Source organism: Betta splendens, chromosome 9 (assembly GCF_900634795.4).
Source record: "Betta splendens chromosome 9, fBetSpl5.4, whole genome shotgun sequence".
Lineage (NCBI taxonomy): Eukaryota > Metazoa > Chordata > Actinopteri > Anabantiformes > Osphronemidae > Betta > Betta splendens.
In genome coordinates, this window is record NC_040889.2 from 7041275 (window position 1) to 7058982 (window position 17708).

The following is a 17708-nucleotide window of genomic DNA, read 5'->3' on the forward strand; positions in this document are numbered from 1 at the left end:
ATCACACACACACATGCATCACACACACATGCATCACACACATGCATCACACACACATGCATCACACACACATGCATCACACACATGCATCACACACATGCATGCATCACACACATGCATCACACACACACATGCATCACACACATGCATCACACACACACATGCATCACACCCATGCATCACACACATGCATCACACACATGCATTACACACACACACGCATTACACACATGCATCACACACACACACACACATCACACACAGGCATCACACACATGCATCACACACAAGCATCACACACATGCGTCACACACATGCGTCACACACATGCATCACACACATGCATCACACACACACAGGCATCACACACATGCGTCACACACATGCATCACACACATGCATCACACACATGCATCACACACATGCGTCACACACATGCATCACACACATGCATCACACACACGCATCACACACATGCATCACACACATGCATCACACACATGCATCAGAGACCTGCTGCAGGTGGCCGCCAGCCGTGAAGGGTTAAAAACAGGCGGGAGTTACTGCTTCTCTGTAGCTGTGGGACCTGCTGCATACACTAGGCTCCTCTATGAACCACCCCTGACCTACATGTGTTCCTCTTTTGTCCTCATACAGGTATCTCCACCTCCTGTAAGTTTGCAGTATCCTATTCACCTATAGTAATTATGCTCCTCTTGTGGACTTGTGGACTGGCGACCTGCCCAGGGGTCCAGGATACTGTGATGTGTGTGAGGATGAGTGAGTGAACCTTTACCTTCAGTTTGGCCTTGACCCTGGTACTGAATGGGTCTGTGTTGGCTTCATACTGTAGGATTGTGAAACTTTCTGGTGCTGTGAATTAAATTCGTCATCTGATATCTTACAGGAGACTTTTACTGAATTATTTTTTTTACCTTTGTAGTGATGGTAGTAAACAAACCATTATCAAGGTGTAGATTCATCCCATGGTGCCCAACGTCTCCACAATCCTTCCTACTGTACCTTGCCAACTTTCTCAGTGTGTCATTGGGGTGATTTTCTAGTTGGCTCGATGTAAATAAAGGACAAGAATGTGTCTTAATGAACATTAATTAGACCTTGTTAAATAGAGCATATGTGGCTGCATTAATTCACACTGTTAATGTGAGCCAGAGGAAAGGTAGTTGAACTAAAACTAAATTAATCTTCAGTCTTTGGGATTTCCAACCTGATCTTGTCCGGCCTATAGAACTGGTATCGGCCCAATAACGCCAGCACTGCAGCCTGTTTTTGTTCTGCCCATATGCTGTAGAATTGATTTTTCTTTTTCCTATCCATGATTAAAATTCTCCTGATTTCTTTCCTCTCCTCATATGCTTATGATCTAAAAATGAGTTTTAAGTGTAACCCTCTCAGAGATGGAGGAGGTAAAGCTTTGAAACACACATTTAAATAAGGATTCGGTTTGTGGCCACTTCAGCAAAATTTTCAATTTACATACCAAATAGTTTTGACAGCTACAAGGCACATTGGACTAGGACTGTTTAAAGTCCTCCCAAGTTGCGTTGCATCCCTTAATTAAATTTGATTCCAGCAGAAACCTACTGTAGCGGTGCTGTAGTTAAATCTGAGGTAAGAGTAGGAGCCCGTTATTGCCAATTCAGCAGAAATGGCGCAGTGCAGTGCATACCAGTAGACAGAACCTGCTCGAGATTGAATATATTCATTAGAGTTAAGATTTTAATCATGGAAGGGGTGAAAAGTGGATTCATATTTCTTAATAGTTCAAAGTAAAACAAAAAAATGTTAATTCAAAATATGTATAAGGGTGAAAGAGTGACCTCACTGTTGGAAAATTAAAGGTAAGCGTTAATTTAGATATTACATTTTTATGTTTTTAGTATTTTATAATTTAACTGTGCTGTCGTGTCCACTTCTTTACTTTTGAAGGAGAAATGAGGACAGGAAGGAGGTAAATCAGGGGCGATATAGATCTGATAGACAAGACAAGGAGGAAGGAGGGAAATTAAACACTCTCACGACTTCCTCTCTCCAGGTTGTGACACAGAGGGAAAGATGGACTTCTGCCAGAGCCCAAATACAGTAATGAGAGGCGTGTGGAGGTTGAATTGTGTCTCCTCTCCATCATCTCCATCCCACCCTGCTTTTTACTGTACCACCCTGCCAGGGCCGGGTGGTAAAAGCCTTTTTATCTCGTCATAAGCCATTATTAAGTCGCGCTCTGTCACTAATACACCTCCATTTACTACTTCCTGCTCCGTAACCAGCCTGGGAGGAGGAGGGACATTGTGTGAGAGCGGAGCGTGAGGATCCGGCGGTGGGGAGCGCCTGAGCGTGTGCGCTTTGCACCTTTCGCATGACTGGGGCCCAATCCTTTGAGAGGTTCTCACCGACTCGCAACACTTTCCGTGTGGTTAAGAATCGCGGGGGGAAACGGCAGCGTTTCACACGCGATCGCACGCGCGGCGCGATCGTCTCTTCCGCGTCAGCCTTTCAAAGCCAAGCGCGGAGGCCACGGCTGCCAAACCAACGCTCAGAGAGTCTGCTGAAAAGCTGGGGTTCAGTACAGCACCAGGAGCAGAGCTCTCCTTCCAGGCTGCTTTGGCTTATTGAGCGTTGACAGCAGCGTTTCTTTATTTATTTATGGGGAAGCCTGAACCGGTGGGGCCCTTTAGTTTGAATGTGTCCCCACAGACTGGGTTGACATTTTATAGTGCTGTGGACGTCGACAGAAGCCAGAACCAAATCTATGCAGCTCAACATCCCTGCTGACTGGGTAAATATCCCTCTGCTTGTTCTTGTACTTACAGTAGGACTTACTTTTTCAAGGCACCTGAACATGTTTGACTCAGGCCAACATGCGTGTGTAGGATGACACAGGCTGTGACGTGATGCTCGCTGGCACACGTGAAGCTTCAGACGGTCTGTGGCCGTCCGTTTGTTCCCACAGTCTGTACAGTGGCAGTAAAAAAGGCACCAGCTTAATGTCAAGAACGTCTGCATTGATTCAGACAGAGACGGGACCACGGCTCAATCAATGCAGCCCTCTCTGTATCGGAAAGGTCTCAGGTGACCCTGACGGTGTGAAGTTGTGGCTCTTTGTTCTATGAGATCTGCAGATGATCAAAGAAAAACATGAGATTCAACAGATTACAATTAAATACAGTTATAAATAAAGCAGTGAAATATTCCGCTAATGTAATTAGTCCCAAAGACACGTAGGAGAGTCTTTCTTAGCCATTTATTTCTCCCACACTGCCCTCACCGACAGCTGTGCAGCATCAGATTCAATTACCAGTCCATTGCATTAGACACATTAGCAGAACAACATTACTGATAAATGGTGTAAATTAATTTCCATGTATCATATCGAGCTCTCTTAGTTATCACGATGCTGCTCATGGTGTTGCTTCCTCTGAGCAGCACTGACTGGACAGACCTTAGGACCCACTGACAAAGTCCTGACCTGTCATGGTGATTCTAGTTTTGTGTAAATGACCCATTTAAAATAACCAAGCTGATGGGCCAGTATTCCAGGATTCTACACCTTCTCGATCCAAACGCATGGAACATACTGTACCTACAGTGTTAGCTTTTCTGAATGACCACCGCCTCCTTCAGCTCTAGGATGCAATCAGCTCATGTTACATGTAACCTGTTCTAAAGCAGCACAGCTGTTACCATAAACCACTCACATGGAGCTAAGGCCAAACTAACCTTTGCACTTAAGAGCAACACGTGGCATCACATATAAACCAATAAAGCACCAGCTCTTCCAAAACGTGCGTTACAAGAAAGGATTTCAAGACAATTTTGCCATGAACATCAAAGGACGCTCACTCCTCATCTTCCTCTTCTTCCCATAGCTCCATTTCTGCTCACCGCTCCATTTTTGACTCTGCTCCTCTCAGCATTATCCTGGATTTGTATTTTTTTGGAGTACAGTCACAATGTTTCTGTCACCGGGGAGTGTCAGCATGTCTCTTCGCTTGATATGCATTAGATTCTTCACACTTTCTGGCAGTTATCTGATCCAAACTCAACACGCTGCTAGGGGAAATTGAGTGCTGAGGCCAGAACAGAGAGAGCGAGAGGGAGAGACTTTTTAAATGCATTACAGTATTCTGCTGTGGCCTCCACGGACCGAGGCCACGGAGGTGTGTGTTAGAGCGGGGGGTGGGGGGTTGTGAATCATGGTGCCACTTCAAACCCGGATCTGTTCCCTCTGTTTTAATATAACCTGCTTACGCCTTGAAACTGCAAGGGAGCACAACAGCAATAAAGATGTTAATGCTCCAGCCTGTAGCGCATGAGCAACCCACTGTTGACAGGCCCCATTTGTTGTTCACATAAGCACTGACAAGAACCTAAAATGCACTTATGCTCATTCCACGCTGCATTCAGCGCTTATCAGTCTGCGGATCAGCGGCTTGGCACATTTAGCGTCGGCATAATTAATTGTCTGATTACATGAAAGTTGCGGAGCACATTCTTGTTTTATACTGTGTAGAGGTTAATAACCACCGTGTGCTTTCTTCTGCATTATCCACAATTAATTTTCAATCCTGGTGTGTGTGTGTGTGTGTGTGTGTGTGTGTGTGTGTTGGGGGGGGGCTCTGTGACAAACCAGAGGGCTCGAACCACCTCCTTACTGTACACTGTGAATCTCCTCTGTAGCAGAGCCCTCGGCCGACGCAGCTGTTTTCTCTGACGTCAGTTTGAATTAGTTTCTCCATCCGTAAGCAGAGAAGTGATGACTGCGCCCGCTACATGTTTAATATGCTGTATGTTAACCTGCCAATACTGGCACAGGAGCGCTGCAGCACTTATTAGGCGCCCAATTCCCAGTCGCGATGAAAAATGGTTCCAATCTGTATTTCTTGGCTGAAGCGTATCCTAAGGACCGGCGAGAGCGGAGACTAAAGTAAAGTGACAGGTGATAAAAGAAAGCTGTGCTAATCAACTGCTGCTGGAAGAATACGCACTCGTAGAAATGTCATCGCACCTCGCGCTTTATTTTCCCCCAGACGACGGCTTCTTTTCAGAAACTTGAACATCTACAGTAAAAAAAGTGTAGATCCAGTATCACCGACCCTCCTGAAAACAATCTCCTGAGAAGTCAAGCTGTCTTTCTACAGATCTCTCATTTAGGGTTCAGGCAAAAACCTCATTTCGTCGTCTGGTGACCGGCCAGAGATGAGGAATGCTTTTCAATTCGCTCCTTCGGCTAAAACAAACCTCAAGCAGACGGAACGCGGACGTCAGCGGCTGACGTGACGGCCGATCCAACGGCGCCACTTAATCTCGGCGCCGACAGGCCGGCGCTGAGGCGCTTTGAAGGGATATCACCTGTGTTATGCGCTGCCGCTGCCTCTTGCGCGGTTCCAACTCGGATTTTCACGTCTCGCGGTAAATTGAGTAACAAAGGCAATTTTGAGATTTTCACGCAGCCGCGTCATTTGCATATCATCTCGTGTTATCCTCTCCGCCGCGTTCTACCTTCTTCCCCGATTGTAGCGTCTGATCGCTCCCTCTCCTACATTTTCATACTTCTTGTCACTTTACGCATTCTCTACACTTCCATCTTTCTCCGTCTCAGTGCCTTTGAAGACTGGTTAGCTGACAGATGTGTGTAGAGAATAGCTTCTGACAACTTGGGCCTTCCTCTCATCTGTCATTCCGGCTCCCTGAGCGAGAGAGAGAGAGAGAGAGAGAGAGAGAGAGAGCGGGAGAGCGAGAGAGAGAGAGAGAGCGGAAGAGCGAGAGAGAGAGAGAGAGAGAGAGAGAGACAGAGAGAGAGAGAGAGAGCGAGAGAGAGAGAGAGAGAGCGGGAGAGCGAGAGAGAGAGAGAGAGACAGAGAGCGAGAAAGAGAGAGAGAGAGAGCGGGAGAGCGAGAGAGAGACAGAGAGAGAGAGGGAGAGAGAGAGAGAGAGAGAGAGAGAGAGAGAGAGGGAGAGAGTCACCTGAGAATCAAACAGTCAAAGAGGCATCAGGAGAAAGGCTTGTGCGTGTTTTACTGGTTCTTGTATTATTAGGAATTAGATGTATTTAGTCATTCAGGTCATTCTGGACAACCTGGAAGGATCTAATGTCCACAGTGGTCAGAACAAGAACCTTTAGAAACACATCGCCAACAGGAGGAAGCGCAGTCTGTGTGTACTAGTAGCACTGATAATCCATCCTCATAACATGCAGGTAATACAAACAGTCTGATTTAGGAGACGATCGCAGTGCTTTCCATTCAGCACACCGTGACCCATGTCCATAACGACTCTTCTCTAAGTTGTAATGAGCAAAATAATAGTCAAGTGTTAAGCACTTCTCCGCTGGTTGGCAGAATGCAGCGATGACTTAAAGGGCCTTTGGGACTTGCAGACCTCATTTGGAAAGCTCTGTGCCAGCCGTGCTTCATGTTGTGGGAAGTTAACAGTCCACAGAGTGAAGGTCCACTGGTTCAGACAGCCTCTCATTATCCAGTAAAGGACCTGAGGAGCCGAGTGGATGAACTGCGTCTCCTCTGTGCTGGATTGGAGGGTCCACTATTCTTCCACAGGCCTGTAATCAAAACCCATTTTGTCCTCCCACTAAATTACACAGTGTTGCTCTGCCAACCAGTTTGATGCTAGTTTGCATGCAAAGAGGGACATAGGTGTGTGTATGCGTGATCAAGCATCCACTCCTTAAACCTGTACTCATTGTTTCCCTCTCGATTTCCCCTCATGAATATAGATGCAGTCACGTTTCCACTGCATCGGGGTGAGATCCACAGACCCGACGCTGCCTCTGCACAAGCAAATGTTGTTACAGTGCATCCAAACGCTCCACACACATCTTCACAGTAAGACGCTTAAATGTTGCCACGAATGTTGTTGCTAGGCAAGATGATCTGATCCACTTAACTTCAAACTGCTTCGTAATAAACAGTCAGCAAAATAAACTTTACTTCTTTGTACCACCTGCATCAACTCATCTCTCCTTCTCTTTCTGACTCAGCGGTTTTTAGGGCCGGGCCCATACGGAGTGACTAATAAGAACAGACTCCAGCAAGGCACTTTGTAAAGATGAGCGGTCTGGGAGGCGAACCACACGTTAGCCCCCCCCATAACAGTTAACACTGACAGGACCCTGTGTTGGTGAATTACGACGAATACGCCTGAACTATGCTCTCATTGCAATAGCAGCTGCTGAAGAGCTTCTCAGTCAATTAAGCTCATTGACGATTACACTGTCGGGCGTTCAGCACCTGTGGCTGCAGTTTGTTTACTGCAGTGGTCCCTCCAGATACTGAATACATGTTAAAAAGCAGACAAAAGCCTGAATAAGAGACAAATGATGCATCGTTTTCCTCATTTCGATTGTAACATTTCTTTTAAGAGTTAATGCAAATATTTAGCAGTGGCATCAGGTGATTACACTTGTTTGCTCGTGGTTTTGCTCCCTGATTCATATTTACTGCTTCTGTGGACAGACTGAAGTATGTACTTCCACGTACAGTACTGTATAACTACATACTACAGTACACGCTGCACAGTAAGTGAACGCCACACAGCATGAATTACTCCAGCAGAGATGGGGGATCTTTTGTAAAATGTGCAGGGAACATGATGTGTGACTGGTCAGTTTGTTTGTGTTCCCGGAGGGAGGCGAATTACTGGCGTGTTTATCCCTAAGGGAGGCGATGAAAGGGAGAGAGACTGGAAAGTAGACCGAAAAATAAAAAGAATACAAGTCAGAAAAAGAAGCAGGCAGCAGAAACCAATCAAGAAAAAAGGAGCAGAGTAATAACTGTGACAGAAAATGCATTCAGCTGAACTATCCTCTAATAATCCGCCGCTAGTTACTACGTCTTTGTCCTTGTAACTGCTACTGGTATAGATTAAATACATCAATAACGGGATACAGACATCCGCCTGGATCCACCTCAATGTTGAATATCTGTAATATGCATCTGATGGAGTGCAAAGACCCCGGGGAAAAGACAATCCAGGCAGCGTGCGACAAGGAGCCTCCCAGCGCTCACAAATCAGTCGTGTCCAACATTCTCTGCAACATTCGCGGAGCACTCTCGTTTCATAGGGTGCACGGCTCCCTCCCTGTGTGCTGCAGTACACACCTGCAGATCAGACCGGTGAGACCCTCGCAGGCGCCTGCATGTAGAACCCCACTCTGGTTAAACTGATGAAGATGAGGGAGACGATATCAACGTTTCCCCTTGCATGAATATTTAGTAGGCAGTGGTTTTGACAGAGGGGTGCTTCAACAGCTTCTGGGGATATTTAATGTCATGTCTGGTAGTCACGCCTCTCTCTCTCTCGCTCTTTCACTCACTTGGCCCATGGATGGCCATTCACCAAACACTGGCTTCTGCTCCAGCACTACCAGCTCCTCTAGTTAACTGGGGCTGTAGTATGAATCTGCACGACGCCACTGAGTGAATAAGGCACCGCTAATATAGCGGGTGAACTGTCAAATGAAATCCTATGGTTTGAGTCCAGTAGGTACAGTACACAGAGCGTTGCCTCTTCGTAATCCTTTCATTTGCTTTCATTTCACACTACGAGCGAAGGAAGGAACGAGCAGCAGGGAGCCGAGATGTCAGCCAGGTGGAACCAAGACGGGGTAAGTCTCTGTGGCATTATGCAGTGCAGCCCACAGAGGCAGTTGGACAAAGGCAAAGACTCACTCTACATGTTGGGTTAACAAGGATGTGTTTCATGTCTGACCAAGTCCATGAACGCGGCTTTGCTGGTTTCAGCCACAAGGTGGCGCATGATCTACTACAGACTATTAAACACATGTTAAACATATTTCTCTTACCCATGACAGTATCAGTGGTTTCACTGAGGAGAGAGAGGCTGAGAGACACAGACAGAGGAGTCGATCCTACTGCAGAGTCCATGTTGCCGCATGTTGATTGTGACCTTCTCAAGTCATCTCCCACCAAGCAAGTCCACGCGCACATGAAACACCGTGGCCTCCGGGAACACTTCACAGGTTCTAACGTGGGGGAAAGAAAGTCACATGTAATCGACTGATGTTTGCGGGGCAACTATAAAGGAGGAGTTACATGAATGGAATTCCTTTGTTGTTGACATTCAGAGTATTACAAATGGAAAGTTATGACTTTGAAGGGGCCAAAACAGGCATTTTACGATCAGATGGAAGATTAATTGGTGGCTTCCATCAGAAGGAACCCTCACTAAGGGAAACCTCTGTGATATTAATTGGTGCGATAGTGGTCCATTAAGTTCTCAGGCCTCCGCTGTCACTCGCCGTGTGTTAATGGTTTTGCTCATATCCCTGGGAACAAAACTCCATTAACGGCCTTTTCTAAATTCTGCTTTGCTGCATGATATGCAGAGCTGCTGTTCCGCACGGCGACGGCTCGATCGCTCACCGTATCCGCGGACCTATTGAACTCTGTCAGACAACTTGATTAACGTGATTAATAAGGTTTTTGTTTACTGAGATAAACAACAATGACTCACTGCCACAGCCTGCAACTGTAATGCATTCCACATGGGGAATCCATCCATATAAATGAATGGAAAGCGCTCGGCTAACACCTCTGGGTTTAGGGAGGTTCTGATGGTGAAGCTGTTGTCAAAACCTATTAAGCTGTTGTAAAAAAGGTCGTATGGATCAATACTAACAGTCCAGTGTTTATGACAAATGATCTAGATGTTAATTCTTAGCTTTTCACCCCACGGCAGCTTCTTACATTGTTTCTCTTTTACCATTGATTCAGTTCACTGAGTTTTTGACACTTTTTCTTTAATAGCGTTCCAATCTCCATTTAAATTTCATTCACTCCCTCCACACGTGGAAACACATTTACAGCCACAACTACAACCGACTAGACAGTGTAGCTGCAACGGTGGATCATCGTTTCTGAAGGGCACGGGCGATAGGGCAAACTGCTGCTTTATCCCCACTATGTGAGTAATCAGTTTAGTCGAAATTTGCTTGACCTTGGTTCAAAGAGGGACTTTTTTTTCTTTTAGAAACCACAGGTAAGAGAAAATGAGGCAGAGGAGTTAAGTCATTTTCCTTTTTCCTTCTACAACCGCCCTTCAGGCACAGCGGAATGTATAATGCACCTTAAGTTAATATATTCTATAAAGATTTTTGTTGAGCAACTTTCTTGTTCTGTGTAGAAAAGATGAATATCAATATTGGGGATAACTGAGTTTACTATCTTATCTGTATGAGGGTGGAACGTCTGACTCCAGGAAGCCGTTGGAAGCGACGCGTTGATGAATGCCAGCATTAATTACACACATCGATACATTAATATTCATCCGTGCTTCGGGTGGACCCAGTGGTAGCTGAGGCCCACCTGTTTCAGTGATAAAGAGTGGATGAGGGCCGGGGATGGCATCTGTGTGAAACGGAGCTGACGGTTAATCCTGCAGGTCCGACCTCATGTAAGCAGCAGTTTATCACAGACTCTCAGCTTGAGTACGGTGGTGGGGTCTCTAAGTATTATTTACATTATGCACATCACACACGAAGCGCCTGAAAACTTGTTTATGTGTTAAATGAAAAGAATGAGTGAGCGGTTTTAGTCGAGCGATGACGTGCTTTCGTGCTCTCCCACTCCCTGAACTCAGAATTCAAACTGGAGAACAGAAGAGTAATGACTCATACACAAACTGTGTGTGTGTGCGTCTGGGTTTGAGAGACAAAGAACGGATGTGGAAGAGAAAGGAAATGTGTGACTCATACAGTAGCTAAACTGAAAAATTAAGACAACTACAGTACATTAGGCTGTTGAGTTTTTCCATATCATTACTTTCGCCTCTACTGAGAGGAAGAGCCACAAATTCGCTGCTCGTCACCGATGAGCATCATGTGAGCCACGCATCCCCCCTTTGTGTGTTTGCACAAAATGCAGATTAATTTTCGTCCAAGTGAAGACGACAACAACATTACTGGAAGAGATTATCTGTCCGCTGACCACAGTGCCGCTGCCTTGGGCCCCACTCTGGCTTAGCGGAAGCGCTGCATAATTTGCCTATTAATGAAAAGGTCGCCAACTGTAATGTTATGCAGGAAGGCTGTCCGCTACAGTGGCGATTTGTGCAAACGTATCACAGTTAATCAGGAGGAAGAGCTCGCGGAGCAGCAGCAAGAGGACGGAGGAGGCCGGATTCCCAGTGATCCAACAGCATCCCACTAATGCAGGATTCAGACAGTAACGCTCGCCGCATCGCTGTCCCCACGCACACACGCACACGGAGGCATTTCCCTCCCTGCTCTTTTCTTTCATGCCTGACTGAGCGGGATGTATTTACCCGTCACGTCTACCTCTGCTATAAAATCAATGGGCCTGGATGTAGTCACAGCAGTAGACGCCACGGTGCATCCATTCACGGACTCCTCCAGCTACTGTAGCAGCCTCCGCTCATCCGTATATTTAGCATAATAGCACGGTTCCTGACAGACGGCTCCATATGAAAACAAACACACAGGTAAACACGGTAATGCATGGAAATATATTCCTGTAGGTTTCGCCCATGAACCGACTCCTCAACAGACAACACATTTAATTAAAATGTCCACAGAGCGACGCAAACGCCGCCGTCGCAATCTGACCGCGGAGCGGAATCAAGGCTAAACACGCTGCCGCTGCAGTAGAGTATTTATTACAGCGCAATTGAGCCGCGTTACATTTTAAAGGCGCTCACTGAGAACATTTACTTCAACGACGGCGACAGGCAGAGGGAATCAAAGTGATTGTTGTCTCTGACATGCGAGTGCTGCAACCCACGGGAGACTGTGCGCTGTGCGGTGCGTGCAGGTAGCTCGCTCCCTGGGGAGACACTCTGCATCGCTGCAGCCTATTATCATGTAATCCATACACAGCGCATCCTGTGTAGGTGTGCGGGATCTCAGGATGCCTATTCAGCCCAGGCTGCGTCTGTGATCGCAATAAGCCCGTGTTTAGTCTCAGCTCATGTTCCTGATAATAGCTAATGAGGACACAGTGTGACACTCTTCCCCATTCTCCCCTCTGATGTGATTCAATGAATTAATAATGAAAATCTAGCACAAAACAAAGGGTGCAAGCAAGAGGGGGGGGGGGGGGGGGGGGGCGCCTCACCTGGGATAATGAGAAACCTCCTGTCTCCGTAAACACGTGTGTGTGTGTGTGTGTGTGTAGGAGACTTCAATCCACCGGCGGACTCCCACGTGGATTAAAGTCTGAATAAGTGTACGAGGCTTTATCTGCTTTGACCGAATAAGAACGCGGCTCAAGAGCTCAAATTAATTGCAACTCGAATCAGGACAGAACACCACTTGTGTGCTAGCGGGCTCATTCTCCTCACCTTTCCCGTCATGAAACGGGTCATCGTTTGAATTTGTCAGTAATGAACACCTGGACCCTTCATATTCAGCAGAGACCGGGGACCATTTGCTGCGAGGATTCAATTAAGCATTATCAGCGGTTGGCATGCCGGCGTTGGCCGCGGCCCGGCTGGAAATCAAGGGAGTCGTGTCAGACTGAGGAGGAGAGGGTCCAGATCGGAGCCGCCGTGACCTGCGCAGCAAATGAGACGAGCGCGAGGGAGAATAAACTGCTGATTTCTAGGCAGCAGATGCCAGAAGCTAAGCTACGCTAACAGTGACAGGCGTGAGAGAGATGTCGCTCTCTAATTTGTCCAGCTGCTCCTTTAGGTTCTCATCCTGGTATTTCTGCATAATCCCGCTACAAGATCTGGGCCTAGATGTGCCGCATGAAAGCTCGGCGGCAGCGCCTCGGCCCGCTGACTCGCTGATACCGAGGCGCTGGAAATGAAGCACGCAGTGAGCACAGCCGAGCTCCCGCAGGTTCAGCAGATTGGGCCGAGCTGAAGGATCACATGGCCATATGGTGGACCCGATGCTGCAGGATATTGCTCTTTCCCTGTCTCTACTTCAGCACGGGGGCAAACTGTCTCATAACAGTCAATCATCCGCTCACGCAGGAGGGGCATCAAAGGGAGCCGGGACACTTCATCACGCTGAATATTCTCTATATGCAAACACACAGCTGACCAAAACAAAAGCAGCACTTGGAGAGCATTTGCAATTCAAAGCACAGTCCCGGTCTTCCGGGGTTAGTGGAGCTCATATTGGTGGGATCACTTTACTTTGAGAAGGCAAACACAATGTACTTGCTTTGTGTCTGATGCTGCAGCTCGGCCTAAGAACTGAGGGTTGAATGTGATTGCTGGTACACTTTCATCTTTGAACTGCTGACAAGGGAAGAAAGATCGGCCAGCGCTGCTGCAGGTTATAATCTGGATGAAGATACATGAGGCTACTCATGCACAGCATCCTTCTTCTCTCTGACTGAAATTAATTAGAACAAACTCGGTTAATCGTCCACTTACTTAGTGTCCGGTTCTCTCCTTTTGAAGGTCTTTACTTTTAAGCCAACTTGGAAGCTGAGCCCCAGCAGAGCTCAAACTAATTGAACAGCTCACTCAAAACTGAGCAAACTCGATCTGCTGAAGACCGTATAATACCTTTAAATCTCCAGAATAATTTGCTCATTAATTACGCAGTCCTCGACCTTGACCCGAACTGTCAACTGTAAACACAATTTACAGGCCTCCTTCTGTTTTCTGAATCACTGGCTATTAAATTAAAGCTGTTGGCTTGTTCCCAAATCTCAGCCCAACAATAAAAATCCCTCACCCCCTGGACTGTACTGTCCACGTTACAATGGGGGCTGCTACTGTACATGTACTGTAGGTGTCCACAAAAACACCAGTGGGGATTGTTACATCACTGTTTCTGATAATGAAAGACAAAAGAAAAGCTGGGTTGATGTTGGAAACCTCACATGCACACAGATGGCCTTCTTGTATCTGTGGGTGATTTCACTGACTGCAACTATAAACAATTTTATGCCATCTGCTTAGTGATGGATTTGACTCCATCTGTCTAATCAAGCATCTCTAGAAGCTTGTTACTGGTTGGCATGAATGTGGGGAAACGATAATTAGTCAGCAGCGCATTAAGGCATAATATGGTGATTTGAATATTACTGTATAGATTTCGTGTGAGGACTTGTGTTATGTGAGTTTTCCCTGAGTAAACATGCTCTAGATCAGCTGCACTGTATAGAAAAATGTGTGCCCTCTAATACTCCGCTTCACAAGAGGCCCAAGACTGTGGCTCACCCATAACTAACTGCTGAGTGTAAAAATGTACTTTCGTAATTCAGTTTGAGGTCAAGTCGGCCGGCTGCCTGCAGTCGTGTGTTATTTTTAATTCAGCTTTTCACCTGTGTTTGCCCCTGAGTGCTCCTCGCTTTGCTTGTTCCACAAATCACCCGACTGCTCCATTCACAACGCCAGCGTGCGCACGGACGCATTACAGGCTGGCAAGGCGCGCGTGCACGAGCGCAGGCAGGCAGGCGCACGGGCGGCTGGTTAACAAGGCGATTTGACATGTGCGAGCAGGATCTGCTGACCGGTGGGAGTTTCTACCTGACGTCAGGCGAAATCCTGGAGTCATTTAACTCCCCGCCTGGCAGCTCCAGACTGCCTCACACAAACTGGGCTGTCAGGCGGGGGCGAGGAGGAGCCTGTGTCTGAGCTTACCGCTCGGTGTGTGTTTGCATATGTCTGGATCGACCACAAGTACATTTGTACTCTGGCTGAGCAGTGTGTGTGTGTGTGTGTGTGTGATTACGCGTGAATAAGGAGCAACACTAATAAGCTGCGTCACAAAGAGTAAACAGCCTAAGGCTTTGTAAATAATGACACTCGCTGATCTTTTGCCTGGTGCCTTGACCTCCGCTGTGCCCGTGGAGCCACTGAACAGCCCATAAGGGCTGTCAGGTCTAAAAAAAGCCAGACTTCGGCATCAGAAAATGATGTTTGCCCTGCATTCCATCTACACCTGTGCACATGCTTGAGGAGTGTTCAGCCAATCAGAGGCTCAGAGTGCAGGGACAGGTGGGAAGGCAGCGGGGTTAGCCAAGAAACTGAAGGATATACTGTACTGGGACATACTGGTTTTCTATAGAGTAGAGCAGTGTTTCTGTATGTGTTTGTGTACAAAAGCCGGTGGTGAGTGTGTTGTGTGTTATCGCAAAAACACGCCCAAAAGGTTGTCCAGATTTGGAGAGAAGAATGAAGCTCCGCCTAATTGATGCGCTGCCAGGAAAGATGTCGCCGCACTGTGTCAGCAAGATGCTCAGAGAAAAGTGGGAGATATATTAGATTCATAGTCACCTGGGGTCGATTCATTACAGAGGAGGAATGAAACAAGGGTAGAAAGACAGGGTCAGTGGGTTGAAATGCAAAAAGAGAGTTTTCTGAGAATGAAAGAACGTATGAAGCGCTCCAAAGAGTCAATAGTATGAAACTATGATGAGAAAACCAACCTTGACAAACACAAATTGAAAAGGCAACGCACAGAAAAGACAATGAATTACGATTTCCGTTTCATGACAAGAGGCAAGTGTCCAAATCAGCTACTGAGTACCTTCATTACTACACACATCACAGAAACACACACAAGCGGGGGCAAATTAGTTTGAGGATTCCACGTCTGCTCTTAATGAGATTTTGATATGCTTGTCTGCCTGTCGCTAAAAGAGCTCAGTGACGGCCACACAAATACAGTATCTCCCGTCAGGGCTCCTCTTACCTGGCTTTGTTTCACTGTAATGAGAAGCGCGTCCGGCTCCGGCTCATGCTACCGATGCAGCCACTGTTGGGGTCCGTCTGCATTGTGCTTTTCCAATGGGAAATTAATGCAACTGTGTGAGACTGAATGAAGAATGGGTTGTATGGGGAGAGGGGAAGGAAGGAAGGAAGGAAGGAAGGAAGGAAGGAAGGAAGGAAGGAAGGAAGGAAGGAAGGAAGGAACGACAAAACAGCAAGATGAGCACATGGGAAAGAAACAAGAAGGACAGGCAGCAGCGAAGGAGCTGCAGTAGTGAAAAAGAATAAATTATTAAGGGAAAAAAGGGGAGCGAAAACAAAAATGTAATAAAGGAGACACATTTTGTAAATTGGAAAAGACAGTTGCCCTTAGGGCTATCAGTGTACCTAGAGGCAAGGTTACGGGGGCAAAGTCTGCTTTAGTAGTTTTATAGCTGCGCTTAAGAGCTAAACCCCTCCTTGGTTTAATGGAAGCAGGAACGCTGAAATACAGGCGCTGCTGAGAACATAAAGAACTCCAAGGTTGCGTTCGCTGAAGTTAATATAATCGAGAGCTGACTCCACAGGGGCGATGCTGTTAAAAAGCATTAATATGCAAGCAGTAGTTTATTATGGAGTGTTTACAGTTGAGTAGATACATATAAGACTAGATATTACATAAATGAATGGATTTCTGTGTGGTTTTCCTGCACGATCAGCGGCACCAGGATCCGGGGTCTCGGCTGCAGGCAGAGCCTCTGGGTGCCCACCGGACTGTGTCCAGCAGCTGAGAAGGCAGCGGAGGCGGAAGGTCTGCGCTGATCAGCCGCTACGGCTAAATCACTGTTCAGTGCTACACGATAGAGCACAAGAACGAAGTCACAAGACCCATACGAGCGTCATTACTGCGACACTGGTCAACAACTCAATACGGGCTGATGATAAAGAATTCAACTTGGAAATATTCGGCTGCAGCCAGAAAATAGACAGACGCAAACAGCAAACACACGAAACCCCGCGACTCGCAAAAAGATACTTCAAAGAGTAAGAGGCCATGGGACCTGATGCTAAGAAGGCCTAGGGGTATAAACACACTTTGGCATCCAGAAAACGAAATGAAAAATCCCCAGGACTATGTTGTCCAAACAAACTGTGTCAAGGCTGCAGGACACTGATAAATATTCTCACTATGGTGCAGAGCACAGCGTTCATGAGGAAACATCAGACTCTTAGTTTGTATATAATAACACACATAATCCAGATCTTCAGGGACACGACTAATAACGGATTAAGTTTTAAAGCTCACGTTACCAAGACGCAAAGTTGTCATACTGTAGTAACCAGAGTGTTTTTCATTTCGCAGGTTCCCTGTAAGTATCATAACTGGCTATAGAGGTAATATTGACACACACACACACACACACACACACACACACACACACACACACACACACACACACACACACACACACACACACACGCACAGATCATAGTAAGTGGCCCAGTCAAATGCAGACTGAGAAAACAATTCTAAGGAGCATTCTTCAACTCAGCATTTCTTCACTAACAAAAAGGCGGAAAGACGAATAGTCGCAACAAAAGCCTGTTATTGATCAAATGCCTGCTGTATCAAATGCACAGAAGGGGCAGAGAAAGGCAATTTGCAGCGCAGGCAGAGGTTTTCCTGTTAGGCTGTCTTAAAAATTACACTGACTGGCTGGTGAGAATAATCTAATTGAAGCATACATTTTTCTTACAGACACTCCTGCATGGCGTGCTGGAACACGCTAAATGTCTGCTTGCACTCATATGAAAGCATCTTTAAATATTGATGATGAAGCTTTGGCCTAATTGAGCATTAAGAGCCACTTGAACTGTCCCGATTCTTTCCAGATCCAGATCTTGTCATTCTGCTTACAGGTCAGCAGCTCACTCATTCATCAAGCAGCGCAGACAAGCATTCACTCCCTCCACTGACATGAGCGTTCAAGTCAGCAAATCTGATGCTGTGGAGGCTTTCCAGTTAGCCAACTGTTCCT

At 46.6% G+C, this 17708-nt stretch overlaps 1 long non-coding RNA gene across 1 annotated transcript; it reads right to left on the reverse strand.

Annotated features, from left to right (window-relative positions):
- Nucleotides 1–482: 482 nt before the first annotated feature.
- Nucleotides 483–16952, reverse strand: LOC129604650 (uncharacterized). The gene is made up of 3 exons (XR_008695715.1): nt 15674–16952; nt 8840–9019; nt 483–5708 (listed from the first exon to the last, which is right to left on the reverse strand). It is a non-coding gene; the product is annotated as an uncharacterized LOC129604650 (long non-coding RNA).
- Between the last annotated feature and the right edge of the window lie 756 nt (nt 16953–17708).